Below are 12,288 nucleotides of genomic sequence, written 5' to 3'. Positions count from 1 at the left end.
GCGACTTATCTTCGTCAGCAGGGGATAAGGATTTTTCCATACCTCAATGACTTATTAATTCTGGCACAATCTCAGGAATTGCTTCTGTGTCATCTGCAACAGACAATAGCTTGTTTGCAGAGACACGGTTGGCTCATAAATTGGGCAAAGTCGTCCCTGGTTCCGTCACAACGGATGACTCACTTGGGGGCTCTGTTGGATTCGAGTCTTCAGAGAGTAATTTTACCTCTGAACAAAATATCAAAAGTTCAGTCAAGGATTCAGGAGCTGCTACGCAGTCAAAGGGTATCCATTCACGCAACAATGCGCGTGATGGGATTGATGGTGTTAACATTCAACATGGTGGAGTAAGCACAGTTCCACTCAAGGCCTCTGCCTCGTCTGATCCTTTCCAAATGGAATGGTTTTTATCAGACAATAAAAACGCAGACTATGGTCATTCCTCTGGAAGGAGGTCATTAGCCTGGTGGCTACAGACATCCCATCTGGACAAAGGGAGACACTTTTGGATATCAGATTGGGAAATTCTGACAACGGATGCCAGCCTTCAGGGATGGGGAGCGGTGTCAGGAAGGAGTTGCTTCCAGGGGCAGTGGATCAAGGAAGAAAGTTGCATGCCAATAAATATATTGGAACTTTGGGCCATATATATGGCACATATTCATCCTTCAGGGGAAACCAGTTCAAATCCGCTGGGACAATGCGACGGCAGTAGCGTACCTCAACCATCAGGGAGGAACTTGCAGCCAAAAAGCAATGAAGGAGGTAAGTCTCACGTTAAAGTGGGCAGAACTTCATCTTCCAGCCTTATCCGCAGTGCTCATTCCGGGAGTCCTAAACTGGGAAGCAGATTTTCTCAGTTGACACGCCATTCATGCAACTCGAAACTCTGGTAGACAAATGCGGGTTACCGGAGACAGATCTCATGGCGTCCCGTCAGAAGAAACAAAGTTCCTGCATATGCGTCAAGAACAGAGTGATTTTTGTGGATGCCCTGTCAGTGTGATGGGACTTTCGGCTGGCCTATGTATTTCCACCAATCGCCCTATTTCCCAGGGTGATGTGAAAGTCAAAACAAGGAAGGGGCGCCATGATACTAATAGCTCCGGCTTGGCCCGGAAGACATTTGTAAACAGATCTACAGAGGATTTCGATGGATGCTCCATTCGTACTCCCTCAATGTCCAGATCTATCACAAGCACCTGGATCGACTGTCTTTGATGGCGTTGCTCTTGAGACTTCCATCCTGAAGGCAAGAGGATTCTCACAGCAGGTAATTCAAACTATGCTCAGAGCAAGGAAACCTTCCTCAGCTCGCATTTATCACCGAATATGGCATTTATCACCAAGTATGGCAAGCCTATATTCAGTGGTGTAGTGACCAGAAATTTGACCCTAGGTCTTTCAGAGTTTCCAGAGTCTTAGCATTCCATCAAGCAGGAATGGACAAAGGTTTATTGGTGGCTTCCTTGAGAGTACAGGTGTCAGCATTGACTGTATGGTTCCAAAAGAAAATTGCTAACCTACAGGATGTGCGCACTTTTTTCCAGGGAATGCTGCACATTTAACCTCCTTTTGTTCCTCCTACAGTGCCTTGGGACTTAAATTAGTCCTAAAGGCCCTTCAAGTTGCCCCATTTGAACCACTTAAATGACCTAAGGATCTTAAATGCTTGACAGCTGAAGTTCTCTTTTTACTGGCCATTGCTTCAGCTAGAAGAGTTTCAGATTTAGGGGCATTGTTATGTCACCCTCGTTTTCTGTTTTGTTTTTTTATACAGATATAGCGGTTCTCAGAACCAAATATGGGTATCTTCCTAAGGTGGTGTCAAAATTCCACCTTAACAAAGAAATTGTAGTCCCGGCCTTCCAGGGGCCGGACCTTTCTGCAGGAGTTGCATTGTTGGACATAGTCCGTGCTTTAAGGATCTGCGTGGATACTACCAGTGCCATCAGAAAAACAGACATTCTCTTCGTTCTCTACGGTTTTTACAAGAGAGGATGGCCTGCTGACTAGCAGACACTGTCGAGGTGGCTTCGGATGACGATTTCAGAAGCATATTCTCAGGCTGATCTTCCGGTTCCGGATAATGTCTCTGCTCACTCTACTCGTAAGGTAGGTCCGTCATGGGCAGCACAGCTTGGTGCTTCAGCAGAACAGATTTGTAAAGCAGCCACATGGTCTTCCATTAACACATTCATTAGACATTATGCCTTTGATACCTTTGCCTCCCAGGATGCTGAATTCGGGCGAAGGATTCTCCTGTTCAATCAGGAGCGTCCCCACCACTAAATTGCTTTGGGACAACCCAATGTTATCCTGTGGATAACCTGTGGACCCTGACGGAGAAATAATTGGTATGGTAGACTTACCGTTGACAACGCTATTTCTCCTAAGTCCACAGGGATCCCACCCTGACGCACCTGATATGAGGATCCTTTCACTCTCTAACCCCTTCCGTCTTGTAAGGAAGGGTGTGCATGTGTGTTCTACTCGCCTGAATAGGGTTCTACATAATGCTCCTGCCTTGAGCTTTGGAAAAACAACTGATTTGCCTGAGCCAGGAAGCGGGTATATATGGAATGGCCCGTTGCATGCTGGGAGGCAGAAAGCTTTGATTGTTTGGTGCCAATCCGCTGTCGCTACATCATATCCCATTGTTATCCTGTGGATCCTGTGGACTTAGGAGAAATACCATTATCAACGGTAAGTCTGCCATAACGATTATACAGTCAGGTCCATAAGTATTGGGACAGCGACACAATTCTCATATTTTGGGCTCTATACACCACCACAATGGATTTGAAATGAAACAAACAAGATGTGCTTTAACTGCAGACTTTCCGCTTTAATTTGAGGGTACTTACATCCAACTCGGGTGAACGGTGTAGGAATTAGTTTCTATATGTGCCTCCCACTTTTTAAGGGACCAAAAGTAATGGGACAAACTAAACAATAATAAATCAAACTTTCACTTTTTAATACTTTGTTGCAAATCCTTTGCAGTCAATCACAGCCTGAAGTCTGGAACGCATAGACATCACCAGACGCTGGGTTTCATTCCTGGTGATGCTCTGCCAGGCCTCTACTGCAAATGTCTTCAGTTCTTGGGGCATTTTCCCTTCAGTTTTGTCTTCGTCAAGTGAAATGCATGCTCAATCGGATTCAGGTCATGTGATTGACTTGGCCATTGCGTAACATTCCACTTATTTGCCTTAAAAAAACTCTTTGGTTGCTTTCGCAGTATGCTTTGGGTCATTGTCCATCTGCACTGTGAAGCGCCATCCAATGAGTTCTGAAGCATTTGGCTGAATATGAGCAGATAATATTGTCCGAAACACTTCAGAATTCATCCTGCTGCTTTTGTCAGCAGTCACATTATCAATATATACAAGGGAACCAGTTCCATTGGCAGCCATACATGCCCACGCCATGACACTACCACCACCATGCTTCACTGATAAGGTGGTATGTTTTGGATCATGAGCAGTTCCTTTCCTTTTCCATACTCTTCTCTTCCCATCACTCTGGTACAAGTTGATCTTTGTCTCATCTGTCCATAGGATGTTGTTCCAGAACTGTAAAGGCTTTTTTAGATGTTGTTTAGCAAACTCTAATCTGGTCTTCCTGTTTTTGTGGCTCACCAATGGTTTACATCTTGTGGTGAACCCTCTATATTCACTCTTGTCAAGTCTTCTCTTGATTGTTGACTTTGACACATATACACCTACCTCCTGGAGAGTGTTCTTGATCTGGGCAACTGTTGTGAAGGGGTTTTTCTTCACCAGGGAAATAATTCTCCTGTCATCCATCACAGTTGTTTTCCGTGATCTTCCGGGTCTTTTGGTGTTGCTGAGCTCTTCGGTGCGTTCTTTCTTTTTAAGAATGTTCCAGTTGATTTGGCCACACCTAATGTTTTTGCTCTCTCTCTGATGGTTTTGTTTTGATTTTTCAGCCTAATGATGGCTTGCTTCACTGATAGTGGCAGCTCTTTGGATCTCATATTGAGAGTCGACAGCAACAGATTCCAAATGCAAATGTAACACCTGGAATCTACTCCAGACCTTTTACCTGATTAATTGATGATGAAATAACGAGGGAATAGCCCACTCCTGTCCATGAAATAGCTTTTGAGTCGATTGTCCTATTACTTTTGGTCCCTTAAAAAGTGGGAGGCACATATAGAAACCATTGTAATTCCTACACCGTTCACCTGATTTGGATGTAAATACCCTCAAATTAAAGCTGAAAGTCAGCAGGTAAAGCACATCTTGTTTGTTTCATGTCAAATCCATTGTGGTGGTGTATAGAGCCCAAAATATGAGAATTGTGTCCATGTCCCAATATGTATGGACATATATATATACACTGCTCAAAAAAATAAAGGGAACACTAAAATAACACATCCTAGATCTGAATGAATGAAATATTCTTATTAAATACTTTGTTCTTTACATAGTTGAATGTGCTGACAACAAAATCACACAAAAATTATCAATGGAAATCACATTTATTAACCCATGGAGGTCTGGATTTGGAGTCACACTCAAAATTAAAGTGGAAAAACACACTACAAGCTGATCCAACTTTGATGTAATGTCCTTAAAACAAGTCAAAATGAGGCTCAGTAGTGTGTGTACATACATACACTGCTCAAAAAAATAAAGGGAACACTTAAACAACACAATGTAACTCCAAGTCAGTCACACTTCTGTGAAATCAAACTGTCCACTTAGGAAGCAACACTGATTGACAATCAATGTCACATGCTGTTGTGCAAATGGAATAGACAACAGGTGGGAATTATAGGCAATTAGCAAGACACCCCCAATAAAGGAGTTGTTCTGCAGGTGGTGACCACAGACCACTTCTAAGCTCCTATGCTTTCTGGCTGATGTTTTGGTCACTTTTGAAAGCTGGCTGTGCTTTCACTCTAGTGGTAGCATGAGACGGAGTCTACAACCCACACAAGTGGCTCAGGTAGTGCAGCTCATCCAGGATGGCACATCAATGCGAGCTGTGGCAAGAAGGTTTGCTGTGTCTGTCAGCGTAGTGTCCAGAGCATGGAGGCGCTACCAGGAGACAGCCAGTACATCAGGAGACGTGGAGGAGGCCGTAGGAGGGCTACAACCCAGCAGCAGGACCGCTACCTCTGCCTTTGTGCAAGGAGGAACTGGAGGAGAACTGCCAGAGCCCTGCAAAATGACCTCCAGCAAGCCACTAATGTGCATGTGTCTACTCAAACGATCAGAAACAGACTCCATGAGGGTGGTATGAGGGCCCGACGTCCACAGGTGGGGGTTGTGCTTACAGCCCAACACCGTGTAGGACGTTTGGCATTTGCCAGAGAACACCAAGATTGGCAAATTCGCCATTGGCGTACTGTGATCTTCACAGATGAAAGCAGGTTTTCACTGAGCACATGTGACAGAGTCTGGAGACGCCAAGGAGAATGTTCTGCTGCCTGCAACATCCTCCAGTATGACCGGTTTAGCAGTGGGTCAGTAATGGTGTGGGGTGGCATTTCTTTGGGGGGCCGCATAGACCTCCATGTGCTCGCCAGAGGTAGCCTGACTGCCATTAGGTACCGAGATGAGATCCTCAGACCCCTTGTGAGACCATATGCTGGTGCGGTTAGCCCTGGGTTCCTCCTAATGCAAGACAATGGTAGACCTCATGTGCCTGGAGTGTGTCAGCAGTGCTTGCAAGACGAAGGCATTGATGCTATGGACTGGCCCGCCCGTTCCCCAGACCTGAATCCAATTGAGCACATCTGGGACATCATGTCTCGCTCCATCCACCAACGCCACGTTGCACCACAGACTGTCCAAGAGTTGGTGGATGCTTTAGTCCAGGTCTGTGAAGAGATCCCTCAGGAGACCATCCGCCACCTCATCAGGAGCATGCCTAGGCATTGTAGGGAGGTCATACAGGCACGTGGAGGCCACACACACTACTGAGCCTCATTTTGACTTGTTTTAAGGACATTACATCAAAGTTGGATCAGCCTGTAGTGTGTTTTTCCACTTTCATTTTGAGTGTGACTCCAAATCCAGACCTCCATGGGTTAATAAATTTGATTTCCATTGATAATTTTTGTGTGATTTTGTTGTCAGCACATTCAACTATGTAAAGAACAAAGTATTTAATAAGAATATTTCATTCATTCAGATCTAGGATGTGTTATTTTAGTGTTCCCTTTATTTTTTTGAGCAGTGTATATATATATATCCACATGTGATTCGACACTCCACTCATTTATATCCTGCACACTTGCCCTCCAACATCGAGTACAACTCCTTGCTTACACACCATCCTATTGGCGGCACTCAGACTCCTTGCTGTGTTTCCTGTCGAAGGGGATACGTTCCCTGGAACGCTGAAATAAAGTTCACAGATTTTTCACCACAGTCAACAGTCTCTGAGTGCCACCGATAGGATGGTGTATACACACACACACATATATATATATATATATATATATATACATATACACTATATATATATATATATATATATATATATACACACGTTATTGTAAGAACTTACCGTTGATAACGGTATTTCTCCTATGTCCACAGGTTTCCACAGGATAACATTGGGATATGATGGAGCGACAGCGGATTGGCACCAAATCGATCACGAGCTTTGTGGCCTCCCAGGATGCATCGAGCTCGTCCATATAATCCCGCCCACCGACTCAGTCAAATCAGTTGTTTCCAAAGCATTTAGGCAGGAGCATCATGTAGAACCCTAATCAGGGAAGAACACACATGCACACCCTTCCATGCAAGAAGGAAGAGGTTAGTGAGTATAAAGATTCTCAAATCAGGTGGTGTGGACGCTCCTGATTGAACAGGAGAACCTTTTGCCCGAATTCACCGTCATGAGAGGCAAAAGTATCCAAGGCATAATGTCTAATGAAAGTGTTAATGGAAGACCATGTGGCTGCCTTACATATCTGTTCTGCTGAAGCACTATGTTGTGCTGCCCATGAAGGACCTACCTTACGTGTAGAGTGAGCAGAGACATTAGCCGGAACAGGGAGATCAGCTTGAGAATATGCTTCTGAAATAGTCAATCGAAGCCATCTTGCTGGCGTCTGTTTAGTAGCAGGCCATTCTCTCTTGTGAAATCCGTAGAGAATGAAGAGAGAATCTGTCTTTCTGATGGCACTGGTATGATCTACGTAGATTCTTAATGCACGGACTACGTCCAGCGACGCTTCTCCCGTAGACAGTCCCGATACCTGAAAAGCCGGGACTACAATTTCTTCATTAAGGTGAAACTTCGATACCACATTTGGAAGATAACCAGACTTAGTTCTGAGAACTGCTTTATCTGGATAAAAACTCAGAAAAGGAGACTTACATGATAGTGCTTCTAAATCTGATACTCTTCTAGCTGATGCCATAGTCAGTAGGAAGAGTACTTTAGCTGTTAACCATTTAAGAGCCACTTTTTTTAGTGGTTCAAACGGAGCCCCCTGAAGGGCTTTGAGGACCAGACTTAAATCCCAAGGTACTGCAGGAGGAACAAAAGGTGGTTGAATGCGCAGCATTCCCTGGAAAAAAGTACGCACATCCTGTAAAGTAGCAATTTTCTTTTGAAACCATACGGTTAATGCTGAAACTTGAACTCTCAAGGAAGCCACCTTCAAACCCTTATCCATTCCTGCCTGAAGGAAATGTAAGATCTGGATACTCTGAAAGATTTTGGCTCCATACTTCTTTCACTGCACCAGTGAATATAGGCTTGCCATATTCGGTGATAAATACGAGCAGAGGAGGGTTTCCTTGCTCTAAGCATTGTTTGAATAACCTGTTGTGAAAAACCTCTTGATCTTAGGATAGAGGTTTCAACAGCCACGCCGTCAAAGATAGCCGATCCAGATGCTTGTGACAACAAGGACCCTGCATTAGTAGATCTGGACATTGAGGGAGCAGAATTGGTGCATCCAACGACATCCTCTGCAGATCTATGTACCAATGCCTTCTTGGCCATGCCGGCGCTATTAGAATCACGGCACCCTTTGCTTGCTTTACTTTTCTCACCACCCTGGATAGCAGGGAGATTGGAGGGAACAGATATGCCAGATGAAATTCCCATTTCACTGACAGTGCGTCCACAAGGATCGCTCCGGGGTCTTTTGTTCTTGACCCGTATGCCGGAACTTTGTGGTTCAGACGGGATGCCATGAGATCTATCTCTGGCAACCCCCACTTGTCTACTAAAGTCTGAAATACTTCCGGGTGTAGAGACCATTCGGTCTCCTGAATGGTGTGTCGACTGAGAAAGTCCGCTTCCCAGTTTAGCACTCCTGGAACGAACACTGCGGACAATGCTGGAAGATGGAGTTCTGCCCACTTTAGTATGTGACTTACTTCCTCCATTGCTCTTTGGCTGAGAGTTCCTCCCTGATGGTTGAGGTACGCTACTGCCGTTGCATTGTCCGAGCGGATCTGGACTGGTTTTCCTTGCAGAATGTCCTTTGCCTAAATCAGTGCCATGTATATGGCTCGTAGTTCCAACAAATTTATTGGCAGGCGACTTTCCTCTTTGGTCCATTGTCGCTGGAACCATAATTTTCCTGACACTGCTCCCCAGCCCTGAAGACTGGCATCCGTTGTCAGGATCTCTTAATCTGATATCCAAAAGGGTCTCTCCTTGTCTAGATGGGATGTCTGTAGCCACCAGGCTAACAACCTTTTTACCTCTCCCGGAAGTACCATCATTTGTTTTCTTATTGTCTGATGTACTCCATTCCATCTGGTCAGAATCAGATGTTGCAAAGGTCTCAACCCCATCACTCGCATTGCCGTGTCAACTGATATTGTTTGACTGTGCAACAATTCCTGAGTCATTAACTGCACCTTGGATATTTTTCCCACAGGTAGAATTATTCTCTGCAGACCTGAATCCAATACATCCCCTAAGTGAATCATCCGTTGTGACGGAATTAGAGACGACTTTGCCCAATTTCTGAGCCATCCATGTTTCTGTAGACAAGTTATTGTCTGTTAGAGATGGCTCAAGAGCAATTCCTGGGATGTTGCTGGAGGATAGCGAACATGAGGTAACACTGATGGGACAATGCAATCGGCACATGCAGGTAAGCATCTTGTATATCCAGAGATACCATGTAATCCCCTGGTTCCATGGGTAAAATTATGGAATGGAATGTTTCCATATGGAACCTTGGTACCCAAATGTATTTGTTCAACATTTTGAGATTGAGGGTGGGTCGAAACGACCCATTTGATTTCTGGACCAAGAATAGGTTGGAGTAAAACCCCTTCCCCCGTTGTTCCGAAGGTACTGGGACGATTACTCCTGACTGAAGCAATTTGTGAACTGCTTCTTGCAGTGCCATGGCCCTCGTCTCTACGTGAGACGGGCTGGTACAAAAAACCTCAGAGGAGGCTGCTTTTTGAATGGGAAAACATAACCCTGAGATACCGCTTCTTGGACCCAAGCGTCTGTTGTCGACCGCTGCCATATGTGTACAAACTTAAGATGACTGCCCCCTACCTTGGAGTCCCCCAAGTGGAGGCCCGCACCCTCAGGCTGATGGTTTCTGTTCTGGTTTGGAAGCTGGCCCTCTAGTGGCCCACTGCTTCCTTGTTTTACCAGACTTATTGTACTGGGTTTGCTTAGGTTAATTTTTCCCTTTTGTTTACCATGCCACCGAAATGGCCTAAAACCTGAACCCTTAGGCTTAGGAGTATAACTGGCAGGAAATTTAACCTTCTTGGAATCAGCTTCTGACTCCAGAATCTCTGTCAATTCCTTACCAAAAAGAATGTTCCCAACAAAAGGTAAAGCTTCCAGAACCTTTTTGGATTCTGAATCAGCTTTCCATGTATGTAGCCAAATTGCTCTGCGAGCGGCTACCGTTAAGGCTGATGCTTTGAAAGCAATCGTACCCATATCCATTGCTGCTTCTTCTAGGAATAGCGCAGCCTGTTTCATATGGCCTATATGAGACTCCTGCTCCCTAGTAGGTGCTAAAAGCCCATTCTCCAATTCTTCAGGTCATTCAACTACTGCTTTTGCCATCCAGGCTGAGGCCATAGCAGCCTTATGACTGCCCCTGACAGGGGAAAAATGTTTTTCAAAAAACCATCCACTCTTCTGTCTGTGACATCATTTAATGATGTTGAAGGCAAGGGTAAAACGGACTTTCGCACAAGTCGAATGGCGTCCGTATCTACTTTAGGAGGCACTTCTCTTTTTAAACAGTCCCCAGTTGGAAAAGGGTAGTACGAATCCCATTTCCTTGGGATTTTATATTTCTTATTGGGCGTAGCCCAAGGTTCCTCCATAATTTCCGTCAATTCTTCTGACCCTGGAAACTCCACCCTCACTGTTTTGGGACGTTTAAACACAGGTGCTTTAGTTTTTACTACTGGCTCAACTGAATCTTCTAGAGACAGAATAGCCTTCATTGCTCCAATTAACTCAGCTATATCTTCTGAGCTGAAGCCCTCTATTTGTTCTTCATAAGGCAAAGTAGAGTATATGGAGTCATCATCTGTTGTATCCTCCTGTGTAGCCTGTGAATTAGATGGTATATTTACCCTCGGTTTATCAGCTTGTTGACTTGTAGAAGCTGTAGGGTCTATGCCATAAGATGGGAGCTGTATGTAAGGGTTAATCGTGTAACCTATTCCTGCGGTTGGAGCTGCAGGGGCCAACCTGTCAGCTATACTGGATAGAGTCTGTGCAAATATGGCCCAAGGTGGATCTATTTGTTGTTGAACAGGGATCTGCCTAGTAGTATGCTGAAATGAAAAGCAATTTGCACACAACCCATTATTTCCCAAGGATTGAGTTATTAACCCCACCTTGCAGGATAAACATGTTTTAAGTGTTGGTGTTACTGTAGTAACCTCGTCACCTTTGCCGCTCTTAGACTTGATAAATAATCAACTCTACCACAGTACTACACAATCTGTGACTGAACACACTTTATATTGCATAAAAAGTTATATCAATCTGACCCCAACCCAAGCACCGGCACTGAGGTTCAGAAAAAACACTGACAAACATATATAAAGTCAGCAATCACACTAGCAGTCAGCCACATGATATTATTAGTCATATGAGCATATTATCAACTACAAACACATTTCAAGTATGTAGGCGTACATTTACTGATCTCTGTATTATACAGTTATTTTATTGTATTTAGACGCAATTGCAGAGAAAACTACAGCATTGTACAAAAACTCATATGCAATAGGCACTAAACTTAACTATTCATACTATTATAGGAGATAGAAATTTAGTGCTGTATAATCCTTACTCTGTAGAGTGGGAAACAGGGAGACTCACCCCACTTCCAGAATCGATCAAAACGTTAGCAAACCGCTGAGTGAATCCAGACGCTACTAGTGTACACTGCCGCTCCGGTAACTTTTATTGAACACAGACGCTCAGTGAACGTTAGTGCATGCAGACGCTCCTGTCTGCGACCCAGTCTCTCAGCAGTCAAACTTTAGTGTATACAGACGCAGCGCCATGCTGCTACCGAGTTGCCTCGTGGTAGCGTCTGAAACGTAAGTGAGGCAATCAGTTCATGGCAGGAGACGCTCGGTAACTGGTCATGAACTGGGGGGAGGGGCGACCAGGAGAGCGTCTGAGTCCCCACTGCTGGCATCAACCCTAGGGATCGCAGCCTCAAACTAATCCTGGCGCCTTCTGATCCCTAAAGCCTAGCGCTAGAGCACCCGTGGTGATGGCGCGCCATCTACTGTTTGGTAGTCTCCTCCCAAATCAGTGCGGCTGTGTCGGTATTCCCCCTCTAAGCGGAACCGATGCCTTACCTTCTCCCTGTGCTCCGTCCACAGCCTGGTTACGTCTGCTGGACCTGCTAATAACATCCGACACAGACGCCCGTCGAGACAGCACTTGTACCGTGGGTAAGCGTTGTTGCGAGCCGGCGGAGAGTTGTTGGAGCGACTCTTTCCAATATGTGTGTAAGACGCTGTTAGGAAAGTTCACTCAAAAAAACGTAAGACTATAAAAATAAATCAAAAGCTCTTAGGGCTGCCAAACACAGCAGCCCTGTGACCATGGTCCGACTCCTGCCGCACCACAAAAAACTGATTTGACTGAGTCGGTGGGCGGGATTATATGGACGAGCCCGGTGCATCCTGGGAGGCTAATCCGCTGACACTCAAGCATATCCCAATGTTATCCTGTGGATAACCTGATGACACAGCCGGAGAAATATATGTATATGTATATATATGTGTATATATATATATATATATATATATATAT

The 12,288-nt window shown here is 44.8% G+C and overlaps 1 protein-coding gene across 1 annotated transcript in view; it reads left to right on the top strand.

Annotated features, from left to right (window-relative positions):
- MMP25 (matrix metallopeptidase 25) overlaps window positions 1–12,288 on the top strand; it is a 99,566-nt gene that overhangs the window by 23,841 nt on the left and 63,437 nt on the right. The window lies entirely within an intron of this gene.

The sequence above is a fragment of the Pseudophryne corroboree genome, chromosome 7 (assembly GCF_028390025.1).
Source record: "Pseudophryne corroboree isolate aPseCor3 chromosome 7, aPseCor3.hap2, whole genome shotgun sequence".
Classification (NCBI taxonomy): domain Eukaryota; kingdom Metazoa; phylum Chordata; class Amphibia; order Anura; family Myobatrachidae; genus Pseudophryne; species Pseudophryne corroboree.
This window is presented reverse-complemented; position numbering and strand designations above follow the sequence as displayed.